Genomic DNA, 14,982 nt, shown 5'->3' with positions numbered 1-14,982 from the left:
TGATTCGAACCCAGCTACACCTCAGAGACTAGCATGATTTTCAGGGTACCAGCTGTTGAAAGTCCAACTTCCCTTCGTTAGAGAGCACTGAATCTTGAAAAGTCAAATCATAAAAACCTTATTGGTTTCTAAGGTGCTACTGAACTTGAACCTAACTATATACTACAGCAGACGAAAACAGCTGTCCTCTGAAACTAACAAAAAAAACCCCAATTGCATCACAAACCATTAGTAATTATGAAATGTCCAGTAATTCAAGTTCATAGTAATAGCAATAACAACAAACAAAGCAAGAGTCAAGTTGTACCTTTAAGACCAACAAAGTTTTATTCAGAATGTAAGCTTTCGTGTGCTAGAAGCACACTTCATCAGACAAGTTTGTCTGATGAAGTGTGCTTCTAACACAAGAAAACTTAAAATCTGAATAAAACTTCACTGGTCTTAAAGGTGCCACTTGACTCCAGCTTTGTTCTACTGCTTCAGACCAACATGGCTGCTCATCTGGATCTAACAAACTACTAAAACATAATCAAACATTTGCAGCAAACAGATTGGCAAAGGTGTTTAGCCATTTCCTGACTGAATTATTAGAGTTTTCCTTATTCTTGTGGCAAGCCAGCCAAATTTTGCTAATTTGTATGTAACCTCAGGGTTCTTATCGTCAAGAAGATTCTTAAGGAGTTGCAGTTTTTGACTACTGGTAAAAGGTTGTCAGAGACAACTGAGAGAGAGGTGAAGGCTCTCGGCACAGTGGCCCGAAACCACACCGTAGGTGCCCTACATATTATAGCTAGGGAAGATTTTAGTGGCTTCCCCATGGCGACACATGCAAAAGACTGTGGGTAACAGCAGCAACGTCCCATAGCTTTTCCACAAAGGCCAACGAAGCATACACTTCTGATGACCGAACGATTGCCTCTGATGCAGAAAAACAACGTCCACATCACAAATATTCCCCCTCACGGCAAATCCATTACATCTGCACGCCTAACAAAGCACAAAGACTATTTTGAATCAAATTAATACACACGGCCTTATGAAAGCATAACATCCCCTATATCTGCTAAAATGCAAAGAATATACTAATCACAGGCATAACGCAGTATTGAAGATGATCCTGTTAATCCCATAATACATTCCGTGCATAGAGTACTTCCTGGAGAGGCAGGAAGTCCTGTTTCCTGGCACACAATGATCCGGTTGTTCTCCATTTAAGCGATGCAGTGTGTGTTCAGTTACTTACTGCCAGCTGTCTGCACCATCCAGTTGCTGAGAAAGGCAACTACCACATCAGTAGTAGATGACTCACTGGCATAGGGGACAGCGTGTAGGCAGCAGCCAGCGGATCTAGCTGACATAGCTGAGGAAATGCAAATATATTCTTGTTTCCATGAAGACAACGGAACATATTTTACACAAGCTGATAGGTAACGGCTACCTGTTTCCCCTCCAAAGATCTCTCTCTCAGACACACACACACGTGCATGTGCACACGCACACACACACACACACAAATTACCTACACATCCTTTCCTCCTCTGCAAGAAACTGTTATAGTGATGGTCCCCAACCTTTTTTAGTCCTCTTTGGAATTCTGACACACAGTGATGGGCACAACCACAAAATAAGGCAGGGGTGGGGAACCTCCGTCCCGAGGGCCATATGTAGCCCTCGAGGTCACTTGGTGTGGCCCTCGGGGATTGCTGGGCCAAACCAAGTCGTATGGCAGCCTCCCTGGGGTCTGGCTGGCCAGCGAGGATCGTGGGGCCCAGCTGCACTGTGCAGCAGCCTCCCCAGGGCCAGGCAGGGATCACAGGGCCCAGATGCACTGTGCGGCAGCCTCCCTGGGGCCTGGCTGGCCGGCCAGAATTGCTGCAGGGCCTGGAAAAGTTACTGTCACCGTTCAGTTTCCACGTGATTATCCCAGAGGGTGTGGCCTAATATGCTAATGAGTGTGTGACCTAATAAGCTACTATTAGGGGATGTGGTCTAATATGCTACTGAGTTCCTGCTGGGCTTTTTTCTACAAAAAAGCCCTGGACCTATGCATTTGCCTAGGGTGGCGGGCCAGGTGTGTGTGTGTGTGTATGTGCGTGCGCATGCCAGTCGAATGCGTGCCCCATTCGACTTCAGATAGAAAAACAATTATTTGCATTAATTTTGCTGGCCTGAATCGTTCTTCCTTGGCAGAACACTGTTTTTTAAGTTGATATTTTTTATGGCCCGCAAATGATGTTATAAATATCCATATGGCCCTTGGCAGAAAAAAGGTTCCCCACCCCTGAAATAAGGGTATGAAAAAACAAAAGGGGGAAAACTAAACATTCTTAGCATAAGCGGAGAGGGGGCAGGGGCGAGACTAGAGTCACTGTAAAATATAATGATGCCAGGGAAAGCTGAGGGTAGCGGGAAAAGCAGAAGACCCAAGAGGAGATGGATTGACTGGATCAAGGGAGCCATGGCCCTCAGTTTGCCTGTTAACGATGGGACCATCAGTTAGAAGTGACTTGATGACAATGAACATACGAACACAAAATAACCCCGTTCCCTCCAATATACTCACCTCTTACTGCCATGTTCTGTTTCGCCAACCCATGTCACAACTCCCATTCATCACTGTTTCTTTTTCACGCAGATTCCCTTCACGCTACACGAAGGGAGGCAGCTGCTACTCTCAGCCACAATCCCACCACTAACATTCCACCTACAAGCCACACGTTTTTTTTCCTCTTTGTGGCAGTGACACCTGATGGAACTCACCCTTGCCATTCAACAAAGTTGTTCAATTCACAAACGTTCCCTAGTGACTCAGGAATAACACAATGAGATTACTTCTCCACCACTTATTTCATGTATAAAGCGAGATTCCAGTTGGGTGGACTTTTTGTTGTTGTTTAGCATTCCCTCAACGATTCCTCCTTTCTAACCCATGTTTTAATTGATGCTTTATGTTGTGTGTGTATTTCAACTTTGTTTTTAAATTGTCTTTATGATGCATGTTTGGGGCGGGGGTTGATTTTAATGGTTTTAAAATGTGGTTCTTATACTATAAATTTTTAAATGTTAGCAGCATCGATAGCCCTAATAAGGGCGCAAAAGTGAGATACAAATGTTGTCAATAAATATATAATAATAAATACCATGTTGCGTGGCTGTTCCCCACACTGCTGCTGCTGGCAGAGTTGCCAACCTCCAGGTTACACCTGCAGACCTCCCAGAGTACAGAGATCAGTTTCCCTGGAAAATACAGCTGCTTCACAGGGCGGAGTCTATGGCAGGGGTGGCCAAACTTGCTTAATAACATAAGAGCCGCGTAGAAGAAACCTCAGACATTTGAGAGCCACAAGACATGAACATCAAATGTAGGTAGGTAGGTAAAAAGGAGGGAGGGAGGGAGGGAGGGAGGGAGGGAGGGAGGGAGGAAGGGAGGAAGGAAGGAAGGAAGGAAGGAAGGAAGGAAGGAAGGAAGGAAGGAAGGAAGGAAGGAAGGAAGGAAGGAAGGAAGGAAGGAAGGAAGGAAGGAAGGAAGGAAAATAGATGGGAGGAGAAAGGTGGAAAGAAAGCAGCTTTAACTTTAATGCATTCCCCAAGCCGCCAGCTGGCTTGGAGGAGTGAGTTAAAGAAACAAATATCTTTTCCAAGCCAGTTGATGGGGCAATGGGGGCTTCAAGAGCCACACAATCTGCGTGAAAGAGCCACACTTGGCTCCCGAGCTGCAGTTTGGCCACCCCTCGTCTATGTTATACCATAGAGTCTAGGAGAAACAAAAGTCCTAGAATGCTATCACCCCCTGCTAAGTTGCCTCTGCTTCCCAAATTCTGTCCTCTCCAGACACACCTTCCAAATAATGGGCATGAAGCAGTTGAGGAGGGAGAAGTCATAGAAGAAGGGGGACCATAGGGCTTGATTAACAGGACGAAGTGATACAGGATGTGTTTATAGGAGCCACGATGTATAAATTCAATGGGGTGTTAGGCAGGGGGGGGGGGGAAGGAATGCACAACCTAAGAAGGTTAGAAGAAGGAAAGCAATTCTGCAAGGGCTATGGGCTGTGACCCACACTGTAGGAGCAGACTGCAGGTTACTCATTTGGTGGGAAATGTGTAAAAAGGAAGAATTCAAGTATGGAAAGAAAACGAAGGCAGCTGTGAGTCACCCTTAAATCAGAAACTCAGACCATTTGTTCCAACTGGATGAACACAGCAGCACCTCCTACACCATCTAATGACAGCACCACTTGGCCACCAGTGGTAATTCTAACTATTAGCACTCAATGTAGCTTTCTTCTCCTTAATGTACAATGAGCCCCTTCCCATACAAGAAGTATAAACGCGAAACTAAACAGCAATTGGATAGCTGAGGTTACCTTTGTGCTGGTTTCTGAAAGACTGAGCCCTCCCACCAACTTGTTCCACGTTTTCTCTTTGTACCCAACAAGTCCCCGACCATTCCAAAAGACCAGGTTCAATTTGGTTGTTCGGTTACAGAAATATCAAGTGGTTGAAAACAAGGGGGGAAATGAAAAAGGAACACATCAATCATTAGGTTATTGGCTAAGTTATTCAAACAAAACCTGGATTCCCACCCACCCCCTTTGGGGCTGAACGAAAGAAGAAGACGACTGCAGATTTATACCCCGCCCTTCTCTCTAAATCAGAGACTCAGAGCAGCTTACAATCTCCTGTATCTTCTCCCCTCACAACAGACACCCTGTGAGGTGGGTGGGGCTGAGAGAGCTCTCCCAGAAGCTGCCCTTTCCTGCGATAGCTTTGGCTGACCCAAGGCGATTCCAGCAGGTGCAAGGGGAGGAGTGGGGAATCAAACCCGGTTCCCCCAGATAAGAGTCCGCACACTTAATTACTACACCAAACTGGCTCTCTTTGTACCCAGCAAGTACCCCAAAAGCTTAAAATAGATTGATAGAACTTCTAAAAGTTTAGCGATCTTTGTGGAGGGAAGTTTATCTTCATTTGGCATACTTTGAGAGCGTGTGTGCAGACTCTTATCTGGGAGAACCGGGTTTGATTCCCCACTCCTCCACTTGCACCTGCTAGCATGGCCTTGGGTCAGCCATAGCTCTGGCAGAGGTTGTCCTTGAAAGAGCAGCTGCTGTGAGAGCCCTCTCCAGCCCCACCCACCTCACAGGGTGTCTGTTGTGGGGGAGGAAGGGAAAGGAGATTGTGAGCCCCTCTGAGACTCTTTGGAGTGGAGGGCGGGATATAAATCCAATATCTTCATCTACCTCTCAGGGTGTCTGTTGTAAGGGAGGAAGGGAAAGGAGATTGTGAGCCCCTCTGAGACTCTTCGGAGTGGTGGGCGGGCTATAAATCCAATATCTTCATCTACCTCACAGGGTGTCTGTTGTGGGGGAGGAAGGGAAAGGAGATTGTGAGCCGCTCTGAGACTCTTCGGAGTGGAGGGTGGGATATAAATCCAATATCTTCTTCTTCATCTATCTTCTTTTTGAACAAGCTAAAACAAAGATAATTGGTAACTACTATTATGTCGGCATTATGGAAACCACTGTTGATATTTACGGTTTTCCTTCTGTATAGATGTTGTTTTAAAACAGCCAAAAAACTGATACACTTAAAACTCAACAACAAAAACTTCCTTAGGTTTAATTTGATTTATACCCCGCCCTCCCCGCCAAGGCGGGCTCAGGGCGGTTTACATCAGATCATAGAACAATGATCGCAATCATAAAATCAATAAAATCATTAAACAATATAAATTAAAAACAGTATACAGTTGGTGCTAGATTAGATGTTACTCATTCTCAAGACAACAGTTGTTCCATTCTTTGCTAGGAAAATGCAAACTGTTGGGGAGGCGGGGAGTGCATACGGTATTCAGATAATATATCTAAATGTCTCTCTCAATTTCTATAATTTATTCTCAAAGTTATTTCAGGCACTGATGGTTTCAGTGTCCTCAGCTTCTCTTTCCTGAACCCATGAATGCTAACTCAGCTGGAAGGAATACAGAGTAAATTATGGGCAGTACAGAGAAGGAATACGAAGCTGCTTTCTACTGAATCAGACCCTTGGTCCGTCAAGGTCAGTCTTGTCTACTCAGACTAGCAATGGCTCTTCAGGGTCTCAGGGAGAGGTTTTTCATATCACTTCCTGCCTGGTCCTTCCAACTGGAGATCCCAGGGATTGAACATGGGATCATCTGCAAGCCTAACAGAAGGAGGAGACTGAATTCATAACCCATCCTTCACTTGGCATCTCAGAGCGGCTTACATAAGAACGTAAGAGAAGCCATGTTGGATCAGGCCAGTGGCCCATCCAGTCCAACACTCTGTGTCACATAAGAACATAAGAGAAGCCATGTTGGATCAGGCCAGTGGCCCATCCAGTCCAACACTCTGTGTCACATAAGAACATAAGAGAAGCCCTGTTGGATCAGGCCACTGGCCCTTCCAGTCCAACACTCTGTGTCATATAAGAACATAAGAAAAGCCATGTTGGATCAGGCCAATGGCCCATCCAGTCCAACACTCTGTGTCACATAAGAGAAGCCAAGTTGGATCAGGCCGGTGGCCTATTCAGTCCAACACTCTGTGTCACATAAGAGAAGCCCTGTTGGATCAGGCCAATGGCCTATTCAGTCCAACACTCTGTGTCACATAAGAACATAAGAGAAGCCATGTTGGATCAGGCCAGTGGCCCCTCCAGTCCAACACTCTGTGTCACATAAGAACATAAGAGAAGCCATGTTGGATCAGGCCAATGGCCCATCCAGTCCAACACTCTGTGTCACACAGTGGCCAAAAAAACCCAGGTGCCATCAGGAGGTCCACCAGTGGGGTCAGAACACCAGAAGCCCTCCCACTGTGCCCCCCCCGAGCACCAAGAATACAGAGCATCACTGCCCCAGATAGAGAGTTCCAACAATATGCTGTGGCTAATAGCCGCTGATGGACCCCTGATTTGCAACTGGGATGAGAGGCCACCCATGAAGTTCAGGGTCACTATGCAGAGGCAGGCAATGACGAATCACCTCTGAATGTCTCTTGCCCTAACATCCCTGTGGAGTCATCGCAAGTAAGCTCTGACTTGACATTAAAAAAAAAAATTAGAAATCTAAACAGACCAGCTTTGGGAAAGAGTCCGAAAAAGCAATGGGAACAACACTAGTATGTTTGATGTGCTTAAAAAAAATTCTGCTCTTCAAAATATTTTGAAGCCCTCGAAATCTTATTAATATTGCTGATTGCTCTTCCCAGGTTTGAGAACATGGGGGTCTAAACAGAAACTATTCTGCTTCTCCGAGGGAAGCAGCCTCCCTTTGTCTGAATTTATGTGTTTCTGTGATTTGTAGCCACAAACCATAAAAAGACGTCCAGCTGTGCACAGCTCCACATGCTAAGAAAGATTTTTTACAGGGACAGATCACAATCAGTAGGAAGTAGCACAGACAGAATGTTATCCCACTCAGTACACACACACACACACACACACACACAATTAAAGTTGGGGGGGGGAATCATTTGTAAAAGCAATTTATGATGTTCAATGCAACATCTGATTATTTTCCTTTTAAAAGAAAACAGAAATAAAGACTATGTAATTCTTCCCAAGGGATAGATCTTAGCGTGCATAGTTAAATTAAAAATAGTGTGCAAATGTTTCAAATGGTTATATTGATCAAATCTTTTGACTTTTATAGTTGGTGTTAGTCTCTTGATATAATTAAAGCCATTTTATACACAACACAGCACACACATGCAGGCTTGCCACTAAGTGTGTCCTTGCACACAGCTGCAGCTAAGCCCAGTTCTTTCAAATGTGAGCATCAGGCATGGAGGCTCAGACATGCACACATTTCTGTAAACCCCTGCTAACTGCATATCACATCCACACACTACAGTTTTAGGAGCCCACTTGATCACAGGTGTACAAGTATAACCACAATGTTTTTAAAAGCTCTTAGAAGAAGACAAAGTGTAATTTTTAACCCCAGCCAACATAACAACAGGATGGATTACAACAGATGCAGGGGTCAGATTCCTGTATATTGTGTACAAAACAATTAAAAGGTTCCGTGGCTCTTGACTGGCTCACGGGGAGAAACAGCCCACTTCATAAAGCAGGATGAGTGATCGAAGAGAGAAACAACAATATCATGAACGGAACATAGGAAGAGCCCTGCTGGATCAGACTAGTGGTTCCTCTGGAGGGCCAATAACAGGGCAAAGTGGCCAAAGAACATAAGAGGAGCTCTGCTGGATCAGACCAGTGGTCCAACTAGCCCAACATCCTGTCTCACACAGGGGCCAGCCAGTGCCTCTGGAGGGCCAACAACAGGGCAGGGAGGCCGACGCCTTCCCCTGAGAAGAACATCAGAAGAGCCCTGCTGGATCAGACCAGGGAGGGTCCAACTAGCCCAGCATCCTGTCTCACACAGGGGTCAGCCAGTGCCTCTGGAGGGTCAACAACAGGGCAGGGAGGCCGACGCCTTCCCCTGAGAAGAACATCAGAAGAGCCCTGCTGGGTCAGACCAGGGAGGGTCCATCTAGTCCAGCCTCCTGTCTCACAGAGTGGCCAGCCAGTTCCTCTGAAGGGCCAATAACAGGCCAGAGAGGCTGAGGCCTTCCCCTGAGAAGAACGTCAGAAGAGCCCTGCTGGATCAGACCAGTGAGGGTCCATCTAGTCCAGCCTCCTGTCTCACACAGTGGCCAGCCAGTTCCTCTGAAGGGCCAACAACAGGGCAGAGAGGCCGAGGCTTTCCCCTGAAAAGAACATCACAAGAACCCTGCTGGGTCAGACCAGTGAGGGTCCATCTAGTCCAGCCTCCTGTCTCACACAGTGGCCAGCCAGTTCCTCTGAAGGGCCAACAACAGGGCAGAGAGGCTGAGGCCTTCCCCTGAGAAGAACATCAGAAGAGCCCTGCTGGGTCAGACCAGTGAGGGTCCATCTAGTCCAGCCTCCTGTCTCACACAGTGGCCAGCCAGTTCCTCTGAAGGGCCAACAACAGGGCAGAGAGGCTGAGGCCTTCCCCTGAAAAGAACATCACAAGAGCCTTGCTGGATCAGACCAATGAGGGTCCATCTAGTCCAGCCTCCTGTCTCACACAGTGGCCAGCCAGTTCCTCTAGAGGGCCAAGCACAGGGTAGAGAGGCTGAGGCCTTCCCCTGAGAAGAACATCAGAAGAGCCCTGCTGGGTCAGACCAGGGAAGGTCCATCAAGTCCAGCCTCTTGCCTCACACGGTGGAGAACCAGTTCCTATGGAGGGCCAACAACAGGGCATAGAAGCCAAGGCCTTTCTCCAGTGCTGTCTCCTAGCTCTGGTATTCAGAAGAGAAGCATGCAACCTGACAGGTGAAGCGCTAACCCCAAATCAAATAAACATAAAGGCATCAGAAGCACGACTGCTAAGCAACTGCTCTGATACTATACAGGTAAAGGTAAAGGTAATCCTCTATGCAAGCACTGAGTTGTTACGACGTCTTTGCAGCAGACTTTTTACGGGGTGGTTTGCCATTGCCTTCCCCAGTCATCTACACTTTCCTCCCAGCAAGCTGGGTGCTCATTTTACTGACCTCGGAAGGATGGAAAGCAGAGTCAACCTTGAGCCGGCTACCTGAATCCAGCTTCCGCCGGGATCGAAACTCAGGTCGTGAGCAAAGCTTGGACTGCAGTACTGCGGCTGCCCACTCTGCACAATGGGGCTCCTACTATATACAGACACAAGATGCAGGAATTACTTCCTTGTACTGAGTTTCAGAAGGCAGCCATGTAACACCTTAAGACATCAACAGGATTTTTGGAGCATGAGCTTCTGAGAGCCAAAGCTCCCTCTGCCATATGCTTTGATTGTCATACCCCACCCCCCCCAATTTTTGTTAGTCTCTACGGTGCTACTGGACTCTAATCTATCTTTTTTTGTAATAAAAAAACACTACCTTTCACGTAACGAATCGGTAAAAATGAACACAGATGGCACAATGCATCGGACCAGCACTCACTCAAATGGAAATAAAACACTGCAGGGTGGGAAAGCAGGTCATACCAACTGCACATGCCACATACCAGAGACCAACAGCAGGACCTGAGTAAAGATCCGGCAGACATGAAGCAGGAGGAGAGATTCATCTGCCAGGGTGAGAACTTCAAGCCACATGCTCAGGGGGTCAAGCCTCACGGCTCCTTGCATGCAGGGATGTGGTTGCAGTCCAAACCAGCCTGTAGCCCATTCAAAGATTATTTCAGCACGCCAAGGCATAAGGTGTAGCCAGTTATTCTATGCATTGATCCAATCGTTTCCTCAGCTGATACGTTAAGAACACAAGAGAAGCCAAGCTGGATCAGGCCAGTGTCCCATCCAATCCAACATTCTGTGCCACACAGTGGCCAAAACCCAGGGGACATCAGGTGGATCAGTGGGTCACCAGTGGATCCAGAACTTCAGAAGCCCTCTCACTGTTGCCCCCCAAGCACCAAGACGGCAGAGCATCATAGCCCCAGACATAAGAAAATCAGGGAAGCCATGCTGAATCAGGCCAATGGCCAATCTAGTCCATCATTCTGTGTCCAAAACCCAGAGGCCATCAGGAGGTCCACCAGTGAAACCAGAACTCCAGAAGCCCTCCCACTGTAGCACCCCAAGCACCAAGAATACAGAACATCCCTGCCTCAAACATAGGAACAAGAGAAGCCATGTTGGATCAGGCCAATGGCCCATCTAGTCCAACATTCTGTGTCACACAGTGATCAGAATCCAGGGGCCATCAGGAGGTTCACCAGTGGAGCCAGAACTCCAGAAGCCTCCCACTGTTGCCCCCCGAGCACCCAGAAAACAGAGCATCCCTGCCCCAGATGGTACATTCCATCTCTACCTTGTAGCTAACAGCCACTCATAGACCTCTGCTACTTGTGGAGTTCCTCCTGTTGTGTCCTCTCTGTGCCCCACCTTCTTGTTCTGCCTTGAATCTACAAGGGGCCTGCTGGGCAAAGATTTCAGGGCTTTTCAGAAGGTTTCAGGGTCGGAAGAACAAGCACAAAATTCCAAGAGGGAGAAATCTCCCGTTACTGCTTTCGGCAGCAGTGACGGCAGATCACACTCTAGAGCTGATTCTTCCCCACAGGTGTCTCGTGCCCTCCAAGTGAAGAGAATAACAGAAGGCAGCTCGCAGGCACTGACAAGAACGGGAGGATGGAGGAGAATTCCGTGTGCTTCCCTTGAGACACCCAGCACCCAGGGAACATTGTCAAGTATATTCCACTTCACGTATACGTACTTAGCTGCCTTAGCAACGAGAGACGGTACTAAATGGTGAATGATGTGGGGTCAGCAACTTGGCCGGACTTATGGAAGGAAGGAGCTGAAACGCCAAAGATATGCATTTGTTAACTCAGGAAGATTTCTTGCTGACACCATGAAACTCACACATGCTAAGAACTGTACTATGGGAAGCGGAGTCTAACCTAGACAGTTCTATTATTTGAGAAAAGGGCAAAGGGGAGAAAGGGGGTGGGAGAGAGTCAAGTCCAATTATCTTCACTCTGGTTGCAGACAAAAAATTGTAAGGAATTTTTAGCATTCAAATGGAGAAGCATCCAAAATCCAGAACTATAGCAATAAGTACTAAAAGAAGTTCGAGTTTATGAGACTGCTGACCTGCCACCCCAACAAGACAAGAGAGAGAAGAGAGAAACAAAATTATCATGAATGGAACATTCATTGTGGTGTGCCCCAGGGAGCAGTTCTCTCCCCGATGTTGTTTAACATCTTTATGCGCCCCCTTGCCCAGATTGCACGGAGGTATGGGCTGGGTTGTCATCAATATGCAGATGACACCCAGCTCTATCTATTGATGGACGGCCGGGCTGGTGAGGTCCCTATAAATTTGGACCGGGCATTACAAGCCGTGGCTGACTGGCTCAGGCTGAGCGGGCTGAAGTTGAATCCGGCGAAGACTGAGGTCCTTTGCGTGGGCCGCGGCGGACCGGGAGGGGAGATTACCCTACCGGCTTTTGACGGTGCGCCACTGATACCAGTGCGCAAAGTCAAGAGCCTGGGAGTGCTACTGGAATCCTCTCTATCAATGGAGGCCCAGATAGCCGCCACTGCTAGATCCGCCTTCTTCCATCTCAAGAGGGCGAGGCAGCTGGCTCCCTTCTTGGAGCGCAGCGACCTAGCAACTGTGATCCACGCAACGGTCACTTCGAGACTAGACTACTGCAATGCCCTCTACATGGGGCTGCCCTTATACCGAACACAGAGGCTTCAGGTAGTCCAGAACGCGGCGGCCAGGCTGCTGGAGGGACTACCACGGTGGGAACCTGCGCGGCCTGGGCTGCGGGATCTGCATTGGCTGCCGGTTGTGTACCGTGTTCGCTATAAAGTGCTGGTTATTACCTTTAAAGCCCTATATGGCCGAGGACCTGCCTACCTAAGGGACCGCCTCTCCCCATATGTGCCCCAGAGAGCACTGAGATCTAGCTCTCAGAACTTACTAACAATCCCTGGGCCAAGAGATGCTAGGTTGAAGGCTACTAGGGAGCAGGCCTTCTCAGTGATGGCCCCTCGTTGGTGGAACCACCTTCCAGAGATGGTGCGAGCCCTGCGGGACCTGAACCAATTCTGCAGGGCTTGCAAAACATTTCTTTTCCAGCTTGCCTTCGAGATGGAACCCGATTAATCTGACGTATGCACATCTAGCCATCTTATGGATATTATGATCACAGTATTTTAGCACCCATTTTATATATTTAATCTATTTTAAATTAATTTATTATACAACTGATATATTAAAATTGTTTACATTGTTTTATATGAATCATGGGATTTCCATGTCTGTTAGCCGCCCTGAGCCCGCTTCGGCGGGGGAGGGCGGGATATAAAAATAAAGTTATTATTATTATTATTATTATTAACATAGGAAGAGCCTTGCTGGATCAGACGAGTTGAGTGTCCATCTAGTCCAGCATCCTGTCTCACACAGTGGCCAACCAGTCCCTCTGGAGGTTTAACAAAAGGGCATAGAAGCTGACACCTTCCCCTGATAAGAACTTCACTGGATCAGACCATCTAGTCCAGCATCCTGTCTCACACAGCAGCCAAACAGTCCATCTAGTCCAGCATCCTGTCTCACACAGCAGCCAAACAGTTCCTTTGGAGGACCAACAGTGGAACGGCAGAGAGGCCAAGGCCTTCCCCTGACGTTGCCTCCTGGCTCTGGGATTCAGATACAATTCACAGAAACTAGACTTAAGACACTTTGCCACAAGTTCTGGGGATATAACTGTAGCGAGCCGCTCACCTTCACCCCCTGTTCAATGATCAACTTATCCAGGCCTCAGATTCAGCAGGAGCTCACAGGAGCACAGCTCCTGAACCTTTCTGAGGGTTCCCCCTCCCCACCTACCTTGTCCATTGAATAAAAGGTGCAGCTGCATAACAATCCCTGGATTAGGAGAGTGGGCAGCCAGCCAGCCACCAGGGGCTTTGCCACACCCCCAGCAGCCCTCATTAACCCCTGGAGAAGCCCACGCCACCCCGGAGAGCCCCAGACGAGTGAGGCCTGCTCGGGCTGGCTGGATCTCTAGCCAGCCCAAGCAGGCCTCACTTTTTCGGGGCTCTCCTTTCTTGCATTAGGTTGCTTTTGGCTGGGGGTGGGGGTGGAATATGCTAATGAGTTATGCTAATGAGCTCTGCCACCTATTTTTCTACAAAACGACCCCTGAACTTATCCAATATTTTCATTTGAGAACATACAGCAGCTGTCTTGCGAACATTAATACAGTTGTTACGGCTGAGAACAGCTAACTCTTAATGTTATCTTTAAGCAGAGCATTTGACTTACTTTGGGTAGACTTTTAAGTAACAGTTCCTTGTGGCATGTGTCGGGTGGACTTTATGCCATTAGTTTTCGCAGAAGGTGACGGTTCATTTTCATCACAGTAGAGCATGTGAATAAAGTTGTATCCCCTGAGAAATCTGTAAGGAAATATAATGGGCTGTTAATTCATCACACGTATCATATATCTGAACTCTCTCTGCTCTACTCAGGCTGCGTTGCACTCAATGGGTACACAGTATTAATGAGAGTTGACACCTGGGGCATTGCTACACATATGAGTAATTAATCTCATGCATTTTCTGTACTTTTGCTTCTCTGGCTGTACAAAGTGGCAATACATGCAAACTGCCTGGTTTGTACCTGGGATGAAGCTCACAGGCAATTAGGAAGGAAGAAAACTGCCCAGAAGAGGAAGAGAAGGAAGCACAAAAAAAACAGAGAGATGAAAGATGCCAAATTCCAGCCTGCAGGCTTAGGACACCTAGTTTAATTGCACTGATGCAGGAAGCGCCTGCCTGGAGCCCAACCACTAGGAATCAGATCATGGGGGAAAATTTTCCCCACCTCTTTCAGCTTTGTTGGCTCAGGCTTTATAGTTTAGATCAGGGGTGTCAAAAATGAGGCCCAGGGCTCCTATCAGGCCCCCAAGCAACTGGCTGCCATCTGCTTCCTCCCTCTCTCTTGCTTCCTTCTGCATCACAGCTTGCTTTGCCAGGCTTGCTCAATCGTACAGGAGCTCCAGTGCAAAGCCTCTGTATTCTCCATTGGCTGAGGCTCCTCCCTTGGGGAGGAAGGTGGGGAGGCAGAGATTGCTTTGCCAGGCTCTCTCACTCATGCGGCAGAGCTACTGAGGCAAGCCTCTTTTCATTCTATTGGCTGGGGCTCCTCCCCCTCCTGGTCCCCTGGGGAAGGAAGGAAGGAAAGAGCCAGAGCCTCCTTTGTGCAGTTCCCTGGATCCCATGGGAGAGACACAAAGAAAGCACCTTTAAGACCAACAAGTGCTAATGTTTAAGCATGTTTTATTTTAAGGTGTTTTTAAAAAATCTTTGTGTTTGTCTGCATCTATCTGTTTCCTAATCTTAAATAGGTACACACATGGGCCGGCCCAACGTGGCCCAGCCTAAGAAGGTCTCATTTATGTCAGATCCGGCCCTCATAACAAATGAGTT

The 14,982-nt window shown here is 47.6% G+C and overlaps 1 protein-coding gene across 2 annotated transcripts in view; it reads right to left on the bottom strand.

Annotated features, from left to right (window-relative positions):
* Positions 1–14,982, bottom strand: part of OTUD7A (OTU deubiquitinase 7A) — a 150,244-nt gene that overhangs the window by 76,891 nt on the left and 58,371 nt on the right. For both annotated transcript variants that reach the window (XM_060260146.1, XM_060260145.1), the window contains exon 3: positions 13,817–13,950. The gene's annotated coding sequence lies outside the window, so the exon portion shown is untranslated. The remainder of the gene's footprint in view (positions 1–13,816; positions 13,951–14,982) is intronic.

This window comes from Heteronotia binoei, chromosome 19, assembly GCF_032191835.1.
Source record: "Heteronotia binoei isolate CCM8104 ecotype False Entrance Well chromosome 19, APGP_CSIRO_Hbin_v1, whole genome shotgun sequence".
NCBI classification, from domain to species: Eukaryota; Metazoa; Chordata; class Lepidosauria; order Squamata; family Gekkonidae; genus Heteronotia; species Heteronotia binoei.
Note: the sequence above shows the minus strand (reverse complement) of the source record. Positions and strands in the feature narration are given on the sequence as shown.